This window comes from Henckelia pumila, unplaced genomic scaffold (assembly GCF_033568475.1).
Source record: "Henckelia pumila isolate YLH828 unplaced genomic scaffold, ASM3356847v2 CTG_461:::fragment_3, whole genome shotgun sequence".
Lineage (NCBI taxonomy): Eukaryota > Viridiplantae > Streptophyta > Magnoliopsida > Lamiales > Gesneriaceae > Henckelia > Henckelia pumila.
This window is the reverse complement of record NW_027331831.1, coordinates 10,808,950-10,835,552: the sequence shown is the minus strand read 5'-3', so window position 1 is coordinate 10,835,552 and position 26,603 is coordinate 10,808,950. Positions and strand designations below refer to the sequence as shown.

Below are 26,603 nucleotides of genomic sequence, written 5' to 3'. Positions count from 1 at the left end.
TGCAGCTACTGAAGATCCAAATTTTCACCTGCGTATTTTTTTGGAGATTGCTGACACAGTGAAGATTCATGGTGTTACTGAGGACACCATGTAGTGACCCGAATCCAGAATTAGCAATTAATGAGTATATTAATCGTATAATCATGTTTAGATTAAGTAAAACATGATTAAGGAAATTCCAAATGGGTTAACGGAGTCCAGAAATAGATTCAGGACACTCGAAAATAGCCGGGAAGGTCCCAAGGGTTCGGATGGTTCAGAAGCTCCGAACCAAGTCAAGAGGCTCCGAACTGGATCGGAGGATCCGAACTCAGGATCGGAGGCTCCGAAGTGGATCGGAAGCTCCGTCGGTAAGATCAGACGCTCCGATCGGGACCATGGCTGACGTAATATTGGGCGATCGGACGCTCCGAAGACGGGATCGGAGGTTCCGATCGTGTTCGGACGTTCCGAACCGGGTTCGGAGGCTCCGAACTCCGTCTATAAATAGGGGGCCGAGATTTAATTTCAAAGTGCACCTTTCCCTCTCTTCTCTCTGATTCCTAAGCCTTCTAACTCAGATCTAGGGAGTTCTGGACATCCTATTGGGAATCCGGAAGTGGCATAGCGATCCAGGCGTGCGGAGTTGTGACCTAGTTTTGAGGTAATTGTCATCAGCGGGCTGACGACGGACGCAGGTATAGCTAAGGTCTCCTTAAATTATTTAGGAGTATGCAATAGCTTAATTAAGGCTTTTAGAACTTAATTATTGATGCATGGGTATTTGCATTGCAGAGCTGATATAGGCTTGGAACCTAGAGTGGGACTGCTAGGAACTGCCTGTAGAAAGGTACGCAAGTACAGACTGAGATAGCCAACGGGTTTTGCATGCTTATATGTTGCATTTGTGTGTCATATTATTATGCTGCATGTGCATATCATATTGTGCCTGTCCATCTTGTGAGATGAGCCATGTAGGGCCGCTCAGCCCTGTCTGGACGGTTGATGTCTAGTGCCCAGTGACTGACGGGTAATGGGTAGTTAGCATCTGGGGACACAGTCCACGTCCTGTAGGAATGAGCAGTGTACGCAGGGTTTGCTCCCCGGGTTGTATCACTCATGTCCTAGGCGCCATTACTGAGCAGTTATATACAGTTATCCCAGATATGGATACCCTATCATTTGCATGCATCATATTTGTATGTTTTACCTAGTTCTTTCGTATTGAGCTTAGAGCTCACGTCCAGTCTTTTCTGTGTATCTGGATACCCCATTCGACGAGGCAGGTGTAGGTGCATGATTGAGCACCAGGAGCTTGGAGTAGCCAGTGACCAGTGAAGACAGCATGATTAGCTGTAGGTTTTACCTTTAGGCTATTTATTAGATTTGGTTGTATAATCGAATTGGTTTAACCGGTTGTATTCTGCCGGTCTGTTTTTATTTAAGTCTTCCGCAGCGAATTTGTTTAATGCATGTTTAATTATGCTCTTAACTCTGATTAGCTAGTGGATCCGGGTAGGGTCACTACATTTATTGGTATCAGAGCATATGCATGCAAGAGACTTGGGATATAGTAATAAGACTTTGAATTATCCTTGTAGGATTGGTGAGACCTAAGGATTATTTGGTTCTTCGTTGCCGAGGTCTGCGGCAGAAGTTTTTACTATAAGGAAAGCAACAGTGATGAGAAAACCAGTAGCATGAATATTCTGACTACAGATCATCATTTGATGCGGCGATTAGATTGCCCCATGACTATCATCATCGGCAGGATTTCTGAAGATTTGGCTTATAGGATACCAACAAGTGCGGATAGGAACGAGGAATCGTGCCCGAGTTTTCAAGATTTCTACTCAGGTGGATCCTAGTTTTGGATCGAGTACCGGATGCCAGAGGCAGTGGCAGAGCATTGGATGGGACTCACTTGATGCTTGCATCTGTATCGTCCATACCATGATGACACTACTCTGAAGATTCTCCAGTCATAGTTGGAGAGATTGTCAGATAGACCTTCACCAGAGAATGCCTCGAGTGCCTAAAGCATGACAGGTTTCGAGCGTGAGGTCTTTAACCTCATGCAGTACATGGTTTTGCCGGTATGCTGATATCGATGCATTCGGTAGGCACACGGGAAACTTCATGTTCAGAAGCATGATATGAATACAAGAAGAACGCTGATGGTAGATCGTGAGCAGAAGAGGTCGACTGACATGAACTAACGCAGAGCATAGCTGGTTAGCTATCACGAGCCATTTCTTCAGAGTTCTTCGTAGGAGGACATGTAGAGAGACTTGGTCGGGAGTATGCTTGTATCGATGCGTGTGTCGATTAGAAGCTTCATGCTCAAGAAACGAAGACTAGTACGATGATTTACAATACTGTATCGTTGTAGTTGTAAACAGTATTTCAGTTGTAATGAATCATCATACTTTGGTTGTATCATTTCAAGTTCGATTGTACATTTCATTGTATTTTGAATACTGTATGTATTACATGAGATTGTAATAAATAGAATTGTACATAACTTGAAATAAGTGATACATGTTTTATTTATCCAGCAATTCGTGGAGGGTTGCATGATTTTGCCAAGATTGGCATTGTTTTAGTTGATTAGTGTTCAACTGTGGTAACTCATGGGATTGAGTGGGCCGACTGTAACTATTTGACTTGTGGTTAGTCTAGGCATTTTCCTAGGATTGACCTAGTTAATCAGTGGACCAAGTTAGTGCCAGCGATGAGTGGACTCATCTAGAGGCATTAAGGGTATTGTTCGGTTTAGAACATTTGAGATTGTTCTAGGTTGTTTTCTTGGAACAGTAGGCTGTCTGACCTTCGTTTAGGTTGAGACTTGTGATGATGGGTTTTTCATCAGGGATACCAGGTTCAGTATATGCCGAGAGTTGTGGACTATGACCATGACTAGACGTGATGGGGCGCGACCCTATGCCAGTGTTACTCTGGGAGTCCTTGTACTTCAGAGGTTATCTGGGATCCTTTGTGCTTCAGGAGATGGCGGTGGGAAGGCTACTCAGTCTAGGGATTTGGTGACAGTCACGACGAGGTATGACCTTGGATTAAATATCAGGTTTGATATCGATGGTTTGATATCGTCTGGTGTGCCAGAGATATAGTTTGAGTATTCTGCTGTAGGAACTAGTCATGGAGGGATTTTCTTGACAAGTGTGTACTCTGAGCAGATAGGTTTTAACCTTTGGGTTACTGCTAGACGTGTGGACCTAGTAAGTGGACGGATTTCTACCAGCAATGACTAGGGGTTGTCATCAGAGTTGTGGTTAGAATTTCCTTGTGATAGGAATTATCCAAGATACTGGATGGAATGTCGTTTTAAGACTTTGACTCGAATACGAGGACTACTCCTTGATGATTGGTTTCATCAGTAACGGGGTTGTATCAGACGCTAAGGATTGTATATGACTATTTAAGATGTGAGGGAAGCATGGCCTATGACCGTAAAACCTTGGTGGTTGTCCAGATGGGTTAACATGGTAAGCTACCTCAGTCTTAATTTGTTGCACAATCTTAGCGAGGGATATAATCAGGAGCATGTCCGGGAATGTTGGGAATTTTTTTTGGAATTCCTTAGGTATAACTTTGGACTTGACGAATCGCGATGTTCATCCTGAATGAATGAGGCAAGGATAGTGAGTCCGGTGATTGCACTAAGTACTGCCTTACATTTTCAGAGGTTGAGCATAGGATTTTCCATGGGATGGAAATGGGCTTAGTTCATCTTGATGTTTGCCTTGGGTGAACCAGACAACGATTAGTAGTGCTAAAGTGGCACGAAAATTGTGCTAATGACTACTAGTGTCAATTGGCTGACTCTGTCAGAGTTAGGTTGATTAAAGTTCAGCATACGAAGCAGCTGTCGGTAGTAAGGCACGAGATTGTGTCGATAGACTACTAATAGCTATTTACTGGTTATCAATCATGAGTGTGTTGAAACCAAAGCGATTTTGGTATTCCAAGTGTTTGGAAATAGTTCTTCGTGGCAACTGAGTCATGGTTATTGATTGAGCCACGCAGGTTGAATGATCAGTGGTCATCTGACCAGATGTGTGCGAGCATCAATAGTTCGACGAGATCGATAGAGTAATCCAATCAGTGATGGTTTGGATATAGCAATCAAGAATACTTGGGATAGTATTTTGTCGCTTGGTGCTTAGAAGATGAGTACTTGGTACAGTCTCAGAGCATTCGTCAATTTGGATGATTTAGAGTCTCTAGGTTTGCCAGAGATGAATCTACCAAAAGATTTCAATTGACTTGTATGGTCAAGTTAGATGTTAACTTGACGGTGGAGACAAGCGAAGGAATTGGTAACTCCCAGGATAGTGCTTTTGTGATGATGTCTTAGTATACCGTTGGGTTGAGATCCAACGAGGAATGTGTACTTATATGGACATCAGTTGTTTGATTGTGAAAGTTTTCCATTAAACAACAATAGTGAAGATTGTTGACCGGACATTTCGGTTAAGTGAGAGCATCTATGTGTACCGTTGTGGTTGGATCCGACGAGTAGTTGGAAATGCTAATGGACATTAGCAAGGAAACGTCAGTTGTCTGATCTATGTGACATTAGCTAGGGTCTGATCCTCGAGATCCAGCAGGTTTTGTCACTAATCTTCCAGCGATGATGTGCAATATGTGACTGAGATAGTCAAGGATCGACTTAGTAGCCAACGAGGTTTTCCTATGGGGTCGAAGATTTCGCAAGATCGTGACGGATCGAGTTTGTTCTTTCGAGTCATTGAGTCACATCTATGCAGACTATTTGTCAAAGATATTGCATTGTAGCAATAAACGTCAATCAGAGACGCATTGTGTGGCAAGTTACTTCGAGCACAAGTATTTCCCAGGATTGACTAGGGAATCAACGAATTAGATCGTTCAGTGCTGAGACTGATGCGTTCGGCAAGGGAGCGATTTGACTATTGAGAATCTGTTGGGATTTAGTTCCAGGATCAGTGTGTTCAACCTTGGGAGGTTGGTATGAGCTGATGATATTATCAGAGACTCTGAGTTGAGTTATACCAGGTGCAATGACTGTCGAGTTTCGAGACGAAATAGGAAGCGTTTCCATATGTATGTGCACTGTGGAATGTCCCAGTCGAGCATATTGGTGGGAGCTTGCCTTAGTCTTGATGAGAGTACAGTGATTGCGAGTATGTATTACTATCAAGAGGATGTTTATCGACCAAATTCATGAGGTGAATAACCTATGATCGAGATGGTGTAGATCATCAGAGGCGTGATGACTTCCATTGCAAGGTATGCGTGATTTCGCAGGCCAATGGCTAGGAGATAACGTAGCGTCATGAATTGCAAGTGATGATAGTTATCATCAGGGCACAGTTGAGGTTATACTAAAAAACGTGGACAGCAGAATGTACTAGACATGATGGTTTAAGTTCCCAGTATTTCTTGGGCAGCCGGTTGTGCTTCAGGGAGAGTGGGGAGGGTAACCAGTCTAGGGAAAATTGTGAGCAGTTACGTTGAAGTATAGACTTGAGCAACTAGATTCTCTTGAGGAGAATTTGAGCTTTGTTGTGTCAGCACAGTGTTGAGAATAGTGTTTCCTAACTAGAGGTGTTGAGCACCAAGAGCTTTTGGAACCATTAGATGGTTAGTTTGATTAGTGATTCGACGATTGTCATAAGCCAGTCAAGTTATGACTTGGTCTTCGTCAGTATAAGATTTCCTTTGAGACGATAATCTTGATCAAGCGGGTATTGTATCCTTCGTGGTTCGAGTGAAAGATGTATCAGTGTTACGATACGCTAGCGCTAGGGAAGTTCGACTGTCGACCAGTAGCGCAGTAATATTCAGTGAAAGAATATTAATGCGGTTAAGCATTAATGGAGCTTGCAGAGAATTCGACGGGAGTCTGAGTGTGTCGGAGGATATTTCGACCAGACACTCGAGCAAGGGTTTCTTGTACGTTCTCGAGATATTACCTTAGATTTCAAGGACGAAATCTTTTAAGGGGGGAGAATGTAGTGACCCGAATCTAGAATTAGCGATTAATGAGTATATTAGTCATGTAATCATGTTTAGATTAAGTAAAACATGATTAAGGAAATTCCAAATGGGTTAACAGAGTCCAGAAATGGATTCAGGACACTCGAAAATAGTCGGGAAGGTCCCAAGGATTCGGATGGTTCGGAAGCTCCGAACCAAGTCAAGAGGCTCCGAACTGGATCGGAGGATCCAAACTCAGGATCGGAGGCTCCGAAGTGGATCGGAAGCTCCGTCGGTAAGATCGGACGCTCCGATCGGGACTAGGGCATACGTCATCGCTTAAGTCAGCAAGGTGACATCATGGCTGAAGTAATATTGGGCGATCGGACGCTCCGAAGACGGGATTGGAGGTTCCGATCGTGTTCAGACGTTCCGAACCAGGTTCGGAGGCTCCGAACTCCGTCTATAAATAGGGGGCCGAGATTTAATTTCAAAGTGCACCTTTCCCTCTCTTCTCTCTGATTCCTAAGCCTTCTAACTCAGATCTAGGGAATTCTGGACATCCTATTGGGAATCCGGAAGTGGCATAGCAATCCAGGCGTCGTAGCGGAGCTGTGGCCTAGTTTTGAGGTAATTGTCATCAGCGGGCTGACGACGGATGCAGGTATAGTTAAGGTCTCCTTAAATTATTGAGGAGTATACAATAGCTTAATTAAGGCTTTTAGAGCTTAATTATTGATGCATGGGTATTTGCATTGTAGAGCTGATATAGGCTTGGAACCTAGAGTGGGACTGCTAGGAACTGCCTGTAGAAAGGTACGCAAGTACAGACTGAGATAGCCAGCGGGTTTTGCATGCTTATATGTTGCATTTGTGTGTCATATTATTATGCAGCATGTGCATATCATATTGTGTCTGTCCATCTTGTGAGATGAGTCATGTAGGGCCGCTCAGCCCTGTCTGGACGGTTGATGTCTAGTGCCCAGTGACTGACGGGTCATGGATAGTTAGCATCTGGGGACACAGTCCACGTCCTGTAGGAATGAGCAGTGTACGCAGGGTTTGCTCCCCGGGTTGTACCACTCATGTCCTAGGCGCCATTACTGAGTAGTTATATACAGTTATCCCAGATATGGATACCCTATCATTTGCATGCATCATATTTGTATGTTTTACCCAGTGCTTTCGTATTGAGCTTAGAGCTCACGTCCAGTATTTTTTGTGTATCTGGATACCCCATTCGACGGGGTAGGTGTAGGTGCAGGATTGAGCACCAGAAGCTTGGAGTAGCCAGTGACCAGTGAAGACAGCATGATTAGCTGTAGGTTTTACCTTTAGGCTATTTATTCGATTTGGTTGTATAATCGAATTGGTTTAACCGGTTGTATTCTGCCGGTCTGTTTTTATTTAAGTCTTCCGCAGCAAATTTATTTAATGCATGTTTAATTATGCTCTTAACTCTGATTAGCTAGTGGATCCGGATAGGGTCACTACACACCATTAGACTACGATTGTTTCCGTTCTCTCTTAGGGACAATGCTCACAGTTGGTTGCAGTCACTACCTCTACATGGAAAGACATGGCATCTAAATTTCTGGCTAAGTACTTTCCTCCTGCCAAGTCTGCCCAACTAAAAATTGAGATCACAACTTTCAAACATCAAGATTATGAGCAGCTTTATGAAGCTTGGAAGCGGTACAAGGAGTTGCTTAGGAAGTGTCCAAACCATAATTTTCCGGATTGGGAACAGATTGAGTTATTCTACAATGGTTTGAATGGCCCAACGAGGATTTCTGTGGATGCTGCAGCTGGAGGTTCAATATTTTCTAAATTTCCTGAACAGGCTTATGAGATGCTTGAGCAAATGACTGTTAACAGTTATCAGTGTCCGAGTGAGAGATCTGTAATAAGGAAGCCTGCTAAAATTCATGAGGTTGATTCATTCACTGCTTTGACTGCTCAGATGGCTACTATTTCTACACAGTTGACTGCACTGACCAAAGGCAATCAAGTTTCTATTAAGACAGCATCGCTGGCGACTGCCATAAATTCTGCTGATGGATTTGAGAGTGTGGAGCAAGCTCAATATGTGAACAACGGAAATTACAACAAATATCGAGGTAATCCTGTACCCAATCAATATCATCCTAGTTTGCGTAATCATGAGAATTTTTTATATGCAAATAATAATAATGTGTTGAATCCTCCTCCGGGATACAATACAAATAAGGGTGAGGGTAAGCCTCCTTTGGAGGATGTTGTTAATGCTTTTGTGCAGGAATCGAGCAAGAAGATGGCGAGGACTGAGACTCGCCTTGACAGCTTAGAGACGCATGTGGCCAACATGGGTGTTGTATTGCAATCCATGGAGACTAGCATTGGGCAGTTGGCGAACGCACTGAAAGATAATAACAGAGGCCAATTCCCAAGTAATACTGAGGTGAATCCCAAGGAGCAGTGTAATGCTATCACGTTGAGGAGTGGGAAGCAGGTGGATAATGAAGAGGGCAAATCTTGGAGCAAGACGTCTGAAAAAGTTGCAGTTGACGAGAAGAAGGTAGAGGAGAAAGAGTCTGAACCTGAGCAGAAACCGATGTACAAACCTCCTCTTCCATACCCCCAAAGGTTCAAGAAGAAGGCAGTGGACGAGCAGTTCTCAAAATTCTTGGAGATTTTCAAGAAGATACATATAAACATCCCTTTTGCTGATTCTTTGGCACAAATGCCGAATTATGCGAAGTTTATTAAAGAGGTGATGTCCAGGAAAAGGAGGCTGCAAGAGAATGAGGTGGTGAGCTTAACTGAAAAATATAGTGTCGTGCTCCAAAAGAAGATGCCACAAAAGCTGAAGGATCCAGGGAGTTTTACTATTCCTTGCACTATTGGTTCTTCTTATTTTAATAATGCACTTTGCGATCTAGGAGCTAGCATTAATCTGATGTCTTTGTCTATTTTCAGGAGCTTAGGACTTGGCGAGGTGAAGTCCACAATGATCACATTGCAGCTAGCTGATAGATCTATCACATATCCGCTTGGAATCATTGAAGATGTTTTGGTAAAAATAGATAAATTTATTTTTCCGGCGGATTTTGTTGTGCTAGATATGGAGGAGGATGCAAATATGCCACTGATATTGGGGAGACCTTTCTTGGCCACTGCTGATGCCAAAATTGAGGTGAAGAATGGTGAGTTGTCGATGGGTGTGGACCGCGAAAGAGTTATTTTTAACATATTCAAGAAATCAAGTAATCCACCCATCGAGGAATTATGCATGATTGAGCGAGTTGTGAAGCTGGATGGCAATCCCAAAATTGTTCATGAGGTAGATTCAAGGAAGAATGATCCGAATGTGCCAAAGAAGAAGAAGAAAACAAAGAAGAAATCAAAGTTTAAAAAGGTTGTTGAATATATTTGGAGGGTAAAAGCAAAAGGGAAGACCCTCAACAAAGCGGAACCGGGCTAGAATTGGAATACAGTCGGGCTATGGACTATAAACTAAGCGCTCATTGGGAGGCAACCCAAGCTAGTTTTTATGCATTTTTTATTTTCTTTTAGTTGTTTTGGTTTTTATTTTTATCATGAGGAAACTAGACATTAATAATGATTTTGAATTGTGTAGGTGAAAAAGTATGGAGCTGAAAGATTTTAGGAGCCACCCCTGATGAAGAGTTTTGAGTGATTAAGATGGTGCCGAGTACTGACGCTTGGTGCCTAAGGTATGTGTCCCGTGTTTTTAATGAATACTGTACATTGAGGACAATGCACAATTTAAGTTTGGGGGGATGTTTAAAAATTGTGAAAATTTGAAATTTTTTATGAGTTAGTTGGAGTTGAAGGCATGATGTTGTAATTGTGTTGGCCTATGATGAAAATAAATTTTTTTTTTCGCTGAAAAAGTTCATGTTAGCTATATTTAATCTTGAGTTCTCACATTTATGCACGAATTCCATGATTTTCGATACTCCTATCAATTAGAAAAAAATTATGTGGATTTGTGATGTGGATTAGAGGATTTGATTCTTAACTCTTGTGATTTTTACTTGAAACTGAGGTAGATTTTTAAGACCACGGAAGTGATTTAGGCATTTTTGAATTCGTTGAGCCTTTTTAGCCATTATTCATTTGTTAGTTATATAAATCATGAAAAATCCAAAACAAATTGAGTAGCTAAAAAGTTCAAAGAAAAGTAATGGCGGAGAAAGTAAGGTGAGGGGAGGTCTTGAAAAGAAAAAAAAAATGGATTGAAATTCTAGTCCAAATACAAGGCATAAAGATGGAGATGTATGAAGTAGAAGAAATCCAAGACTAATGTCTGGCAATGCAAATAAAAAAATTTTAGCTACTCATCATCCTGCACAAATTGAAAATATTCAGTACCCTTTGCTTTGAATCATGAGTCCTTGTTTACATTGATATACATATGGATGCTTATCTCCTGCTGATTATACTTGAGCTTAATGTTAACCGAAAAAGTCCTGTTGATCTGTGTGAGTAAAAGTTGAACTTGGTTGAGAGTATTTTGAAACTTGAGGGCGGAGTTAATGATTTTATGAAGCTTACGGATTGCATGATTTTACCGAAAGTTAGGTGGGTAGATGAGATTGGCAAATCACACACACACGAGAACTCTTGATAAAATTAGCGGGCATGTGTATTGAATCTTGAAATGTAAAAATTCAGAGGTCGACTATATTGCTCATTACTGTTTTGCTCGGGACTAACAAAATTCTAAGTTTGGGGGGATTTGATAAGTGCATTTTATGCACTTAATTTATATATGATTTGACTTGGATTTTGTGATGTATCGAGTGGATATTATACGTATTTGTTGTTGTTTTTGTGAGTTTCAAGGATTTGAAGAAAAGTAGCAAGAAGAAGCGGAAAGCCGAATTACGGGACAGCAAACTTTAGAAACTTACTGGGAAACTTACAGACATTCAAATCTGATCTCCATCGTTCAAATTAAATATTAGGATGTTTTAAAGTTGCTGTCAAAATTTCAGCTCGATCCAACGGCTAGAACTCGAGTTATGTTTTTTACAAAAATGCTGCGCATATGGTGAAATGGAAGAACAAGTAGCGCCCCAGCGCCATATTCCTAGAGCTCCAGCGCCCGTAATTTCATGTCTTAAGCGCCCCAGCGCCAGTTTGGAAGCGCTCCAGCTCTAGAGGTCCGTCATTGAAAAATAAAATACGAAACTTGAGCGCCCCAGCGCCTAAGGGCAGCGCTCTAGCGCTGCGCAGTCTCCAAAAATATGGAAAGTCTTTAATCGAGTTTAAAAGGGTTTTGATAGCTTATTTTTGAGAGATACGAGGGTTTAGAGAGTATTCAGAGTTTTTGAAGGCTAGAAATGGCTAGAGACCAAGGAAAAGGGAGAAGAAGCATTTTTGGCACGAAAACGGACGAAGCGACTACCGGAGACGGAGAAGCATCATCTACCTTCGTTTTTATTTCATTCTTTCTCCTAATTTTTGAATGATGTTCAAGAACATGCTTTGTTTGATTTTTATTTTCATTATGAACTAATTCCTTTGTCTAGAGGGACGACGTAGCTTGACTTGAAACCATGTTTTTGATATTTTGATTGATATATTATAATTATTCATTTGGTTTATTTGTGTTTTCCTGAATTGATTGCGTTCAATTTATTGGCCATATATTGAATGATATTTTATTTAGAATCTATCACTCGAGAGAGGAGATTTTGAATACGACATAGAAAAATACATCTTTGGTGTTTATATTGTTCGAGAGGCATATAACTCCATTGAAGCCTTTGTAAGAATTATTGTGTTATTTACTGGATTTAATAGTTGAACTTAGATAGAGATACTGAGTTTGTTATTGAATACGAATTTCAGCTTAACACTCGAGAGAGGTAATAGAAAATAATAGGGATTCTTGGCTAATAAACTAGAAGAATATATGATATAGATTTCTTTATGAATTAAAATGGTGGATATTTAAGTGATGTCAAACCTTTAGAATTTGTCTCTCATTGAATTTTCGTCTTGCGAACTCGCCGTTAATTAATTTTATTTATTGCAAATTTTAGTTTGATATAAACTCAAATCATTCTCGTAGCTTTACATAGGATTAAGATTTTATTAGTTGCAAATATTTAATAGAATATCATTTTATTCATTCTCTGTGGGATCGACTTGGACTCATTTTCTATATTAAAACTTGACACCGTGCACTTGCGGGCACAAAATTACGCAACAACTTTGTTCAGTTTGTTGATTGAATTTACTAGGAAATATATATATATATTTAAAGAAATTAAAATTAAATGTGTTCACGTTACTGAACTTGATAGGCCGAATGCTAAAAAAGAGAGGAAAAAGAATGAATCATATTAAATCAAAATAATTAATATTATTTGGAAAGTATAAATTAATTTTTTTGTGTAATTTAGTCTCTCAACGTGAAATTTGTAGAAATAGACAATAAAGAATTATATTTTCATTAAAAATATTTAATTAAAGCAAGACAAGTAATTGTTTATGAAAAGTAATAATTTTTTAAAGAATTTTGAGATAAAAATAATATTTAATAGTTTTTGTTTTGAAAAAAATAATATTTAATAGTTGTGTGTAAGACTATGTGTACAACTCGATGTAAACATAGCATGGCTCATTGAGAAATGGAAGTGTAAAGGCTAAAGGGCAAAGCGGCGGAAGGTTAAAGTTAGGGTTTTATTTTTTTTAATATATTATTATGCTTTATATAATATATTATATTATATATATATATATATATATATATATATATATATATATATATATATTAAACGAAGGCTCGCGAACTTTCGAACAATATATTTTCGGCTCGAGTTCGGCTCAAAGTTCGCGAGCCGGCTCGGTTCGTTTACAACCCTATGTATACCTCTTATTAGTGGCACTTGTGTTTTGTTTTAAACTAGATAGGACATTGTGTATCTATCTATTTCATAATGCTTCTGCCTATGCAGCCCTTTGTTTAATCCAAGCACATCTCTATTACAATCACATTTACTATGCTGATGAATTCTTGTTTCTTTTTTCTGGAACATGCCTTGATTGGTATATCGGGCAGGAGCTTTGAGATACTTCTTAACAAAGAAAGAAGAAATAGTATAAGGAAGAAAGATGAAATATTTCAGAGGTAATACTTGGTTTTCAGAGCAAGCTCTTGTGTTTGTGCTTATTTGATTATGAAGCAATTAAATCATCCTTTTTTTTCTAGATCCGCCATCCCGTATTGATCTTCCATGTAGAGAAGGCAAAAGAAGCTCACACAGCTTGTGATACCCCCTTTTCATTGTTCTGTATTTTATTTCTTTCTTCTACAGTAGTCATTTTCACACACTGGTACGCTTAACTTTTCTTTCTTTTTTTTTTTTTTTTTTGATTTTCTGCAGGTGCAAGGAATTTGTTAAATTTTTGCATCATAGCAAGGGTTGGAAATGTAAGTGGAAATTTGCAGCATTGCAAGAAATTTGTTAAAAATTTGCTAAATTTTTGCAGCATACTTTGCAAATCTGCTTGTGCAATTTTTTGTTTGCTAAATAGCTTGCATCAATATTCCTGCAGTATCATAGATGTTTTTACACTTTACCAAGAAAACAATAGACGTTTACTTGTTTCCTGAAGATGATGACATTCTTATTGACATTGAGCTATCCATTTTTGCATTTCAGTTTGAACGATCCATCAAAAATCAATATTGCAGTCAAGATCAATTTGATGAAGTTAGAAGTGAATGCACTGAATTTGATCGTCTACTCTTATGTAGGTGCCTAAATGTGTCGTGCACGTTGGGATAATACTTTGTTTTGTCTCTACGGATACAATTTTAGTTTTGTGGAAATACATGTGGATACATACATATTTTTAGGTTATATTGGTGGATATACATGTGGATTTATGGATGTTCGTCGTTTTGGGATGAATAATTTATGAATATTTATAGTCTATTTTAAGTTTCACAATATATTTATATTGTGGCATTATTATCTAAATTTTAATATAGTGAAACATATGTTTTTATTTCACTAAATTTCAGTTGTGAAGTTAAATAAATAATTTACTTCACCATAAATCCTTTGCAACGAAGTCAATCGAATAAACTATTGCACCACAATACATAACCTGTGAAGTTAAATGAAATATTTACTTCATTAGTCAATGTAAATGCTGCAGTCATATGTATTCTATTACTTCGGTAATTTCAATAATCGACGAAGCAAACAATTGTTTTTTTACTTTGTCAATTAGTGAAATTGCCGAAGTACAAGACATTCTTTTGCTTCGTCGATTAGTGTTATTGCCGAAGTATAAACATATATTTTACTTCGGAAATATCATTAATCGATGAAGTACAATCATATCTTTTACTTCGAGAATTTATGAAATTAACGAAGTAAAAGACTTTCTGTTACTTCGTTAATTAATGAAATTGCCGAAGTAAAAGATATGCTTTTACTTCGGCATCGGCCATATCTTTAACCGGTTTTGGCTCCATGAACCGACCATATATTTCGATAATTTCAGGGCTAAGACTTCGGTTATAACGCGAAGTAAAATAGTACCCTATTACTTCACGTGACACTACTTCGGTAATTATCTACCTACGACTTTAGTTCATAACCGAAGTCTTTTGCGACTTTTCTACTAGTGTTGGATAGATATAGACCTTTTTATCTATGAGATCAAGCGTATATATACCTATAAAAAATGTGATTCCGAAAGGCGAAATGGTAATTGACAACCATGAAACATAAGTTTAAGTAATTGTAGCATCTAAATTTGTTCTTGGCCCCAAGGAGTCGTCTGAATCTGATATTGCAGGCTAGGTCGAGAGGGTACATTTTTCTTCATGTGTGTTTCTATATATGTACGAATGTTTGTGAATGGACAGCAAATCGATTATCTCAATATCTGTAAAATGACAAAATATTTAATTTCCCGTGCAACATTAATACTTAGAGTGGTATGATCAAAGTCAAGCATGTGCTTTGATAGTTTGATTCATATAGTTTACCAGTTTTGTGATTAATAACTAATTTTATCAAGTGTTTCTGATCGAACATAACATTCCAGAAATTAGTAGTAGTCATGTCCTGATAAACACAAAAAGATTTAAAATTATTTTAATTATATCAAAATCGTATTGGAATATCCCAATAGGGTATATGAATAACACTTTTATATATAAAGATACGATCGAATGATATTTTGTTCAATCATTATTTTACGAGAGAATTTTTAAAATGATCTTCTAATACACTATAATCAATTTTGATCTAAATTTAAGTTTTTTTTTTTAAAGGGAAATTTTTTTTTTAGTCATGTAAATTTGTCACTTTGCGATTTTGATCCTCTATATTTTTATATTTCAGTTTTAGTCCGCTATCTTTATTTTTTTTTTGCAATCTTAGTTCTTTTTCTGATGTGGCGCTGATGTGGCACCAATACAGTGTTGATGTGGAGCTAATGTGCATAGTGACACATAATCATTTTCAAATAAAAATGACTGAAATTGCCAAAAATCGAAACATGCAAGACTAAAACAGAAACATGAAAACATAGAGGACAAAACTCGTAAAGTGACAAACAATAAAAATAAAAATTGTAGTGTTTTCTTTTCTTAATTTAGCCTTTTAATCATGTCAAGTTAGAAATATATCCTTTAAACCCTATTTTCACTTATCACCACCAATTTATCATTATATTCCACGACTTCTTCCGGAATCTCACCGCCAAACCATCAAATTGATGGCAATCTACTTTCTCTCCATTTATTTCATCCTTTTATTTTTTTTGTGTTTTTATATTTTATTTTAATGCATTGAAAAATGAAAACACGTGATTATTATCAGATTATTTGAACTTTTTTGTTTAATTATTAGTTCATTTACCAAAATTTTCAATTTTGTATAGGAAAAACTCAAAAGTGTTTCCTAGCTAGAAGAAGCTCCAAACACTACCTTAATTTTTTTTTAATAATCATACGCTACCTTAATTTTTCTATGTTAAGATCGAAATGTGTGTAGAAGGCGTAAATACACACTTTAAAATATTTCCAAAACTTATCTTATAACTAACCTAAGTTACCATCTCGATTGTCAAAAAAAATTGCTTAACAAAATTTGCTTGTGAGAACTTATCTAGTCAGGCGAAAATATTTCTCACGCACTAATTAATTGAACTGGAAGCTAGGCAGATAGAAAATAAATAAAAGTTAAGGACACAAGATTTTTTTTATGGAAATTCAAAGTTAAAACTTCTACGTCCTCTCTTCTTCTATTTTCAGAATAATTTTCACTAGAAGAATTTGATTTATACAACGCTTTGTAAAAACCCAATTCAATCAACCCTTGAATGGAACTTTTAGTAATACAATCTCAATTCAGAACACTTTATGATAAAGTTTACAACAAAAAGTAATGCTAAAATGATCTTTGAAGCTTGTCTGAGTATCACGAATTGATCACTGAAGTTGATTTGGTACAACAATAAGTGTGTGATAGCAACTCGAAGTATTTGATCGGGCTCTTTGCTAGAGTATGAAGATTGTGAAAGCTTTGAGAAAACTTGTCACCATAATGCGTCACATATATTTTTCTTCTTTCCAAATATAATACATATCGTACAAGAAAATTGGAATATAGCTAGTGTCACGCCCCGGAACCAAAATGTGTCATCGACGTTTTTTAATAATTTAAAATCGCAAAACAACAAGCCATGTAGTGTAAAAATAGTTTTCAACCAGTCTTTTACATATCCAGAATGTCTTTACAATAACATAAAATGACAATAGCGGAAGCGAAAACATAACAGGTAATAATGCTAAAAATACTACTAGCATTTCCACAACATGGACTTGATCACCAACCCCAGAATGCGTGTTGTTCATCATCCTCCAACTTTTCTTCGGTATCTGGGAAGGGAAGTAAGAGGGTGAGTGTTTTGGGAAACACTCAGCAAGTGGAGGCCAATCGTACATACACATATCGAATATACATACTTGATACGAATTCAAAAAAATGCATGTTTCAACACATGTCGCAACAGAATACGAGACAAGGAACCAAACAGAGTTCGAAAACAAGACATCAAGATACTTCAAAACCGAAACATAAACTTAAAAATAACACTGTTATTCATCTCGTTAATCATGGCTACATATCAGTCCCTAATTATTACTCCTCTAAGGGGGCGAGACCTTAAACGGTTATTATAGCCCACCGCATCAGGGTCTTATCATATCATGTTTTCGAAATTTTCTTACCATTTTTTAAGTTGAATTCTAACAGTGCATAACAAGGGATTGTGTAGAATAAACATGTACGAAATCAAAGAAACATGAACCAGAAAATGTACGATTTAAATTTTGAAAACCAGGACACGGTCATTTAAAACACACACATATATATAAGCCCACTTACCATATTCGCTTTCCAAGAAAATCGTGTAGGAGTAGGTGTTGTTGGAAACCTCAAACTTGAGCAAAAAACTACTTCAAAACTTGGACAGAAAGCTTCCTCGAACTTGGGACAGAACCTTGGTTAAAAATGAACAGAATTTGACTTCAAAATCCTGCTGAAATATATCGATTTCAGCAGCCCTTTGCTCACTCGAAAATGACATAAATGTGGTGCTTGAAAATGTGTGCTGCTGGTGCTCAAAATTGTGTGATTTTCCTTCAGGTTTTTGCCACTATTTATAAGCTTTTTGGATCAGGTGAGGGGTCTCCTTTTAAGAGTCATTACAACCCATAATGCCCCATGAATAGGCTGTTACAACTTGTGATTTGAAAGGTGGTGGCTATTAAAACTTTGAGCAAATGATACCTAGTTATTATCCTTTCAAAATACCACAATCTAATGCACAAAAAGGGGTTCCAACTTGGAAAAATGTGGCTGCACAATCATACAATTTGCCTACATACACATGCATAAGTCCATGCATATCTTGGGCTTCAGAGCTAGATATGGGAATAACACATTTATTGTGTTGCCTGGGGCTAATAAGAGGGCGGAGAGTGATAGTCGGTGTCAAGGGGTTGCACGAACAATGAGCGGCTCATGGCAAGCTTTTAGGCAAAGGGAGACATGAATGAACCGTCCAGTGTCAAAATGAGAAGGATTATAAGACTGTGTAGGTATGAGACTGCACAGTTGAGGAGGGCTTAAAAGATTTGATAGGTACTAATCATATTAAGAAGGTGCATTTTTTTTTTTTGGAGTTCATCACATAAGAACTTCAAAGTTAAGCGTGCTTGACTTAGAAAAATTATAGGATGGGTGACCCCTTGTGAAGTTTCTCAAGGTGCATGTGACTTGTGAGTGAGGACATAAACATGCTGAAAAGACCTATCCTGATACAATGGGGATAGTCGTCGAATTCGGGACGTTACAGTTGGTATCAGAGCCAACCTCTCTTAGTACGGTATGGTTCGGGGACAAACCACGTGGAAGCTGGTGGGCATGTGACGCCCGAGACTAATAAGAGGACGGGGATTGATCGCCGGTACCAAGAGGTTGCATGGATAATGAGCGGCTCCTGACAAGCTTCTAGGTGAAGGGAGACGGGAATGAACCGATGCCTTGTCGGAATGAGGGGATTCTGAGACTGTGTAGGTATGAGACTGCACAGTTGAGGAGGGCTTAAAAGATTTGATACGTACTACTCATATTAAAAAGGTGCATCTTTTTTTCGAGAGCTCATCACATAAGAACTCCAAAGTTAAGCGTTTTTAACTTGCGGAAATTATAGGATGGGTGAACCCTTGGAAGTTTCTGATCAACGTGCATGTGAGTGAAGACATAAACATGATGGAAAGACTCGTCTTCATATAATGGGTATAGCCATCGAATTTGGGGCGTTACAGTTGGTATCAGAGCCGACCTCCCTTAGTACGGTATGGTTCGGGGACAAACCATACGGAAGTTGGTGGGCATGTGACGCTCGGGACTAATAAGAGGGCGGGGAGTAATCATCGGTACTAAGAGGTTGCACGGATAATGATCGGCTCCTGACAGGCTTCTAGGTGAAGGGAGACATGAATGAACGATCTTGTGCCGGAATGAGAGGGATTCTGAGACTGTGTAGGTATGGGACTGCACAGTTGATGAGGGCTTAAAAGATTTGATAAGTACTACTCATAGTTAGAAGGCACATATTCTTTTCGGGAACTCATCACATAAGAACTCCAAAGTTCAGCGTGCTTGACTTGGAAAAATTATTAGGGGTGTGCATTAAATGATTTAAATCAAAAAAATCAACCGAACCGTAAATTTTGGTTTTTTTGGTTCGATTTAAACGGTTTTTCTGTCTGTTCTAGTTTTGATTTTTGATAGTTTTGGTTTTTCAGTTCGATTTTGGTTCTGAATTTTGAAAAACAAAAAAATCGAACCGACCATTTAAAATATAATAAATAATAAAAATAATTAATACATATAATTTCATTAGGTTTACAGATTTGTCGCCTCTCCTCTTGAATTTTCACCATCAATCCCTTACCCTGGTAACCGTCAATCGCTATATTTTTTATTATTTTGTTTTGATCTCTGTAAGATAACTAAAAAATTGGTTACAAAAATCATAGCTATGCCTATTTTTATTACTTAATTTTGATGTTTCAAGATAATCAAAAACTTGGTTTGATCTCTATTTTTTTATTATATTTGTTTTAAATAATTAACGTACAACTTCATTTATAATTCAAATTCTTACTCAAACCGTAAGAACCAAAACCGTAATTAAAAAAAACCAAACCAAACCAAAATAAAATGGTTTGGTTTCGGATTAGGAATTTGAAGAACTGTAAACCGAAACACCGAACCAAATTTTATTAAAACCGAACCGACCATTGCACACCCCTAGAAATTATAGCATGAGTGACCCCTGAGAAGTTTCTCCGAGTGCATGTGAGTGAGGACATAACCACGCTGGAAAGACTCGTCTTGATATAGTGAGGATAGTCGTCGAATCTGGACGTTACACTTAATTATTCTCTTTGTATTATTCTCTGACAACCTATATCAATCTTGAATTTAAACTGAGTGTTGTTCGGAATGTTATGTATTTATAACAAAGCAAACATGACGATAATAATTGCGGAATAAAATAATCAACAAGAACACCAAGGATTTACGTGGTTCACCCAATATAGGCTACGTCCACGGAACTACTACAATATTTATAATTTGAGAAATATTATAAGTGTATACAAAACACTATATCTCACCACACCTAAACCCCGAGTATTACCGAAAAAATATTTATCTAACTCACACAAGAGATCACCAAAAAAAACAACCCTTTTTTTTTCTCTCTTTATTCTCTTCTCTAATGTTAATACAGAAGACAGGAATGAGATATATGGAATGAAGAGCTAAGCTGCCTTTTTATAAGCAAACCTTTATGCACTCGCATTTAATTTACTTCCCCAACTTTCCAACAAACACCTGCCACCTAACAAATCTCCCACTTGAAGACTTGATTTCAATCATGGCTTCACACAGTCAATGCAGCAGCTCATGCCTCTTCTTTTATACTTGCAGTCCAACTGAAGTTGAACATAACTTCAGTTTGTCAGTGATCACCGCCTTTGTGAACATATCAGAAGGATTTTTACTTCCAAGAATCTTCTCAAGCATCAAGATTCCATCTTCCAGAACCAATCTAATGAAGTGGTACCGAACCTGTATATGCTTCGTCCTAGCATGATAGACAGATTCTTTGCCAAATGAATAGAACTCTGAATTTCACAGTATAACGTACTATTCTCAAACTTCTGATCCAATTCTTCCAGAAACAATCTTAACCATATCATCTCCTTGCTAGCTTTCGTGACTGCAACGTACTCAGTTTCAGTAGTCAAAAGTGCAATAATCTTTTGCAACTTGGACACCCAGCTTACTGTCGTACCACCCAGTGTGAACACATATCCAGTAATACTCTTCCTGCCATCTTGGTCACCACCCATGTCGGCATCAACATATCCTTGTAAGTTCTGATTTGTCCTCCTGAAGCATAGAGATAAACCAGCAGTACCTTTCAAGTACCTGAGAATCCATTTAACTGCTTCCCAGTGTTTTTTTCCCGGATTGCTCATAAACATGCTCACAACTCCCACTGCATGTGCTATATCTGGTCTTGTGCACACCATTGCATACATGAGGCTTCCGACAGCAAAAGCATAAGGAACCTTGTTCATGTAAACCTTTTTCTGCTCCGTTGATGGTGGGTGATTGGGGTTTGGTTAGTTTGAAATGACTAGCCAAAGGAGTACTCACAGCTTTAGCATTATCCATGTTGAATCTGCTAAGCACATTTTTCACGTACTCTACCTGAGATAACTTCAAAACTTCGTTCACCCTATCTCTTAAAATCCTCATTCCAAGAATTTTTTTTGCAGCTCCCAAATCCTACATATCAAATTCTTTTGATAACTCTCTCTTGAGCTTATCAATCTCCTCCAGACACGCTCCTATTATCAACATGTCATCTACATGTAGTAGTAGAATGATATAACAACCATTAACCTTCTTCACATAACAACAGTGATCCGCCTGAAACCTCAAGAAATCGTTGTACGTTATTCATGAATCCATCAAACTTATTGTACCACTGTCTTGGAGCTTGTTTGAGACCGTACAAGCTCTTCTAAAGTTTGCACACCATTTTTTCTGACCCACGTACTTCAAATCTAAAAGGGCCCGTGTTCTGATTTAATATTTAATGATCAAACATTCAGGATTAATTAATGTAACCAGCGAAAACGAGTTAAAACTTTGCGATTTGGGCCTACATATTTTTCGGCATGACCTATCCGTAAATAGGACATCCCAAAACATGTACAACACAAGCAACAATATAGATACTCGAAAATATAGTCACAACACCAATTTACAAACCTATAGCCACACTGGCCAGTACTAAATACATGCAGAGCCGGCAAGGCTCGATCACACCAACAAATCCAAAACTAAGTAAAAACTATCAATACAGATACACAAGGCATGTCCCCGGAAAATATAAAACTCGCTAATATAATATATACATATATCTGGGACTCGACTCCACGCTCCATTCACCGGGTACCACCAGATGAAGCTCCACCAGATGCGTCAAATCCCCTTGGATAACCTGCTATGGAATCACAAACAACCACAAAATAAAAAGAAAACAGGGGTCGGACCCCAGTACGACGAACTAGAAAAATTATGACAAATATAACCGACATGAATACAATCAAGTACAATGCAATGCAATGCGTGACAGTTATCAATGGAATAAGGAATACCAAATGGAGTCCATCGGGTCCTTACAAAATCCATGTGGCTGCTTCATATAAATTTATTCATCCAAGTCACCATGAAGAAACACCATCTTTACATCCAACTGCTCTAGATGTAAGTTTACATTCGCCACTAATCCAAGTACAGTTCTGATAGTGGTCAGCTTTACCACTGGAGAAAAAATCTCGGTGTAATCAACGTCTTCTCTTTGTTGAAAGCTTTTTACAACAAGTCTTGCCTTGTACCGTTTGCTGCCATCAACTTCTTCTTTGATCCGGTACACCCACTTGTTGTTTAATGCCTTTTTGCCTCCGGAAGTTTTGTTAACTCCCAAGTCTGATTGGATGACAATTAATCCATCTCGTCTTTCATGGCTAACTCCCACTTGATTGAATCATCATTTTGCATCTCTTATTTGAAGGTCTCAGGTTAACCTTTATCTGTCAGCAAAAAATATAGTGAGGTGCATGGGAGTATTTCTGAGGTGGTCTGATTGTTCTAGAAGATCTCCTGAGTTAAATTTCCGGAGTTTGTGGGTCATCATCTTGTGCAGCAGTTTCTTTATCCTTCAGGTTACTAGCTTCCGACTAATTCACAGGAATATCCATCAATGGCACTTCATTCGTCTTCTTGACTTCAGAACATTCATCTCCAGCTCCAATGCTTGACTTTTCCTTATACATCACATACTAATTGAATATTACATCTCTGCTCCGAATGATCTTCCTATTTTGGTCATCCCAGAACCGATAACCATACTCATTATCTCCATAACAAATAAAGAAACACTTTTTGGATTTCGGATCAAGTTTTGTTCTGCTACCTGAATCAATGTGAACATATGATAAACATCCAAACACTTTCAAGAAAGAAAGGTTTACTTCTTTGCCGCTCCAGACTTCTTCAGGTATTCTGTAACCAAGCGGTACTAAAGGTCCTCTGTTGATCAGATATGCTGCAGTGTTAAATGCATCTACCCAGAATTATTTCGGCAGTCCAGCGTGCAATCTCATGCTCCTGTCTCGTTCATTCATGGTCATGTTCATCCTCTCAGCTCACCATTCTGTTGAGGAGTACCGGGAATGGTTTTCTCCATCTTGATTTCGTTCAGCACACAGTACTTTTTGAACTCAACATCTTCATATTCTCCACCATTGTCAGACCGTAAGTACTTCACCTTCAAGTTGGTCTCATTTTCAACCATGGTTCTCCACCTTTTAAAGATCTCATAAACATCAGATTTATTTTTCGGAAAATAAACCCAAACTTTTCTGCTTGAATCATCGATAAATGTGACATAATATCGTGAGCCGCCAAGGGATGTCACAAGAGATGGCCCCCACACGTCATTATGAACCAGCTCCAACTTTGATGCCTTTGGTTCTCTGCCGCCCTTTGAAAAGTTCTTTTTTTTTTATGCTTTCCAAGTATACAGCTTTCACATAGCTTGTGTTTGACGGACTTTAATTCCAACAACTTCCCATTTGATAACAGAAACTTCATTCCCTTCTCACTCATATGTCCAAGTCTACAGTGTCATAGACTTGAGTTAGCTCAAGCATTTACATTTGCTAACATGTCTCTGCAACTGAAAGTCATATAAAGGGTTCCAGTTTTTGTCCCTCGAGCAATAATAATAGCTCCTTTGCTCACTTTCCAAGAGTCATCACCAAAGGTCACTTTATGGCCTTCGTCATAAAGATGTCCCACTAAGATCAGATTTTTGGTCAACTTTGGTCCATGCCTCACTTTGTTGAGTTTCCAAATAGATCCATTTGACATTTTCAAATGGACATCACCCATACCAGCTATTTTCAAAGGTTTTCTATCTTTCAGGAAAACTTTTCCGTAATTACCATCAATGTAATTATTGAATACCTCACGATCACCGGTGGTATGAAATGAAGCTCCCAAATCCATAACTCAAGAATCAACCGAGCTTTTCATGGATATTACTAAGGCATCATGTACATCCTCAGTAACAACATTTGCATTACTCTTGGGTGATTTGCAGTTCTTTTTCATGTGACCAGTTTCTCCACAGCTCCAGCACTTCAATTTCTTCTCAAAGGTATTTTTGTCTTTTTGAGTTCTTGATTTGGATCTGCCAAGCAATCGGTTCGAGCTCTTTTCTCAATTCATGCCTCTACCCCTGTTCTTGAGATTTAGGGAAGATGATGATGTCCCTTCACCCGAATCCCCCCTTCCAACTTCTTCGCCAAGAATTCGGTTTCGAACATCATTGAATTTTAATTTTTCTTTTCCAGCAGAATTGCTAACCGCTGCCCGCATCGACTCCCAATCATTTGGTAAAGACGCCAAAAGAATAAGTTCATGAATCTCATCATCAAATTTGATTTCAACCGATGTTAGCTGGGAAACAATCGTGTTGAATTCATTGATGTGTGCTGCCACCGAAGCACCTTCCTCCATCTTCAAGTTTAATAACTTTTTCATGAGAAACACTTTATTATTTGCCGATGGCTTCTTGTACATGTCCGACAAAATGGGCATCATCTCCTCTGTGGTTTTTGCCTCCGCCACATTGTGTGCCACATTCTTTGTTAGGTTCAATCATATCACACCTAACACTTGTCGGTCAAAGAGTTCTCACTCATCATCCTCCATCTTTTCTGGCTTCATTTCGGATAGAGGTTGATGCAACTTCTTACTATGCAGATAATATTTAATCTGTAACCTCCAGAAAGTGAAATCTGTACCGTCAAACTTATTGATTCCCGGTCCCGATCCGTCATTTCCGGCCATCGCTTGTCCTGACTTAATAAAATTTCAAAAAATCTTTTCTGATGTGGAAGATTAGACAAAGCTGCAACCACAGAGCATACTCAGAATTTAAAAAAAAAAATTCACCAAGGCTCCCGGACACCGTAACAACGTTGATATCAGTAGTTATGTATTTATACCAAAGCGAACATGACGATAATAATTGCAAAATAAAATAATCAACAAGAACACTAAGGATTTACGTGGTTCACCTAATATAAGCTACGTCCACGGAGATACTGCAATATTTATAACTGGAGAGATCATCGAAAAAATATCTCATCTTGTTTTCACCTAGGATCTTTGCTAAAGAAAGTGAAGCTCCAACAAATGGATAAGACTTGTTCTTAGTGTGTCTTCCACAATGGAATCTGATAAGTGAGATTTCGAGTAAGTGTTTCCATAATCTTCTTCTGTTCGATGTGTGATATATGGAATGAAGAGATAAGCTGCCTTTTTATAGGCAAACCTTTACGCGTGAATTTACTTCCCCAACTTTCCAACCAACACCTGCCACCTAACACGGAAGACATATTTGATCTAGTCTGGATGGTCTGAACTGGTCTGGTAGTGTAAAATTGATCTGGAAGTGCAGATCGATGTAGAGTGACCAATAAAATTACTAATCTGATAAGATTTCTTATCATTTTAGTCTTGTTCAGATCATATGTTTGTAAAACCGATTATGATGTGGTTTCAATATGTTCTTGGTTTTGTTTAACATATCATCTGGTTTGCTTGACCTTGTTCAAGTAAAATACTTTATATCATCAACAAAAAATTCAGATTTTGCCTAATCATACTAACTTATAGAATATAATGAAATTGGAATGTTAAAAAAGGGTATTTTAGGAATTTAAATTTATGGAGGGTTATATTGGAAATTATTCGATAGATAAAGCTATTTTTTTAAATATGGTTTTGAAGTAGGCTAAAATCCTTAAATTCTCTTATTTTATTTTATTGGTAAATTTACTTTAAATTCTTAAATCCAAACATAACTTTGTCTGAAAAAATTATTGTTTTAAATCTCTGATCTACATAAAATATCTTGACTCCTTGGGCCCACATATTTCTTCTTGGAAAGAAATTGAAAATATAGTACTAAATTACTAATACATAATATTTAAGCATAAATTATTTCAAATTTGGTACTTATAATATGTGATTTTCAAGTCAAAGATGTATGCAAATATTGGTGTTAATGACGTATTTGTTTTTTTTGAATGAACATCGATAGAAAATATTGGGAATACAGTACTAATATATGATACTAAAATAACAATTGGTTTAGATCTGATACTAATTATTATATGATAATTGAGTAAATTTGCCATTATTTTTTATTATAATTTCCATACCATGTCGAACAAGTTGTACAAAGAATATTTCTTACGTACGTACACTACAAAAAAAAACACGGAGCTTTGCCACGCTTATACCGTCGCAAAAAGCGTTGCAAAATTGCATTTGCAACGCTTTTGCGACGGTTTAATCCTAGCATTGCAAAACTCACCGTCACAATTTATTTGCAACGGTTGAAAAAAGCGTTGCAATATTTGCTAC

The 26,603-nt window shown here is 37.9% G+C and overlaps 1 non-coding gene across 1 annotated transcript; it reads right to left on the bottom strand.

The window, feature by feature from the left end:
- Positions 1-7,588: 7,588 nt before the first annotated feature.
- Positions 7,589-7,695, bottom strand: LOC140872383 (small nucleolar RNA R71). Its single transcript, XR_012147803.1, has one exon. It is a non-coding gene; the product is annotated as a small nucleolar RNA R71 (small nucleolar RNA).
- Positions 7,696-26,603: the final 18,908 nt, after the last annotated feature.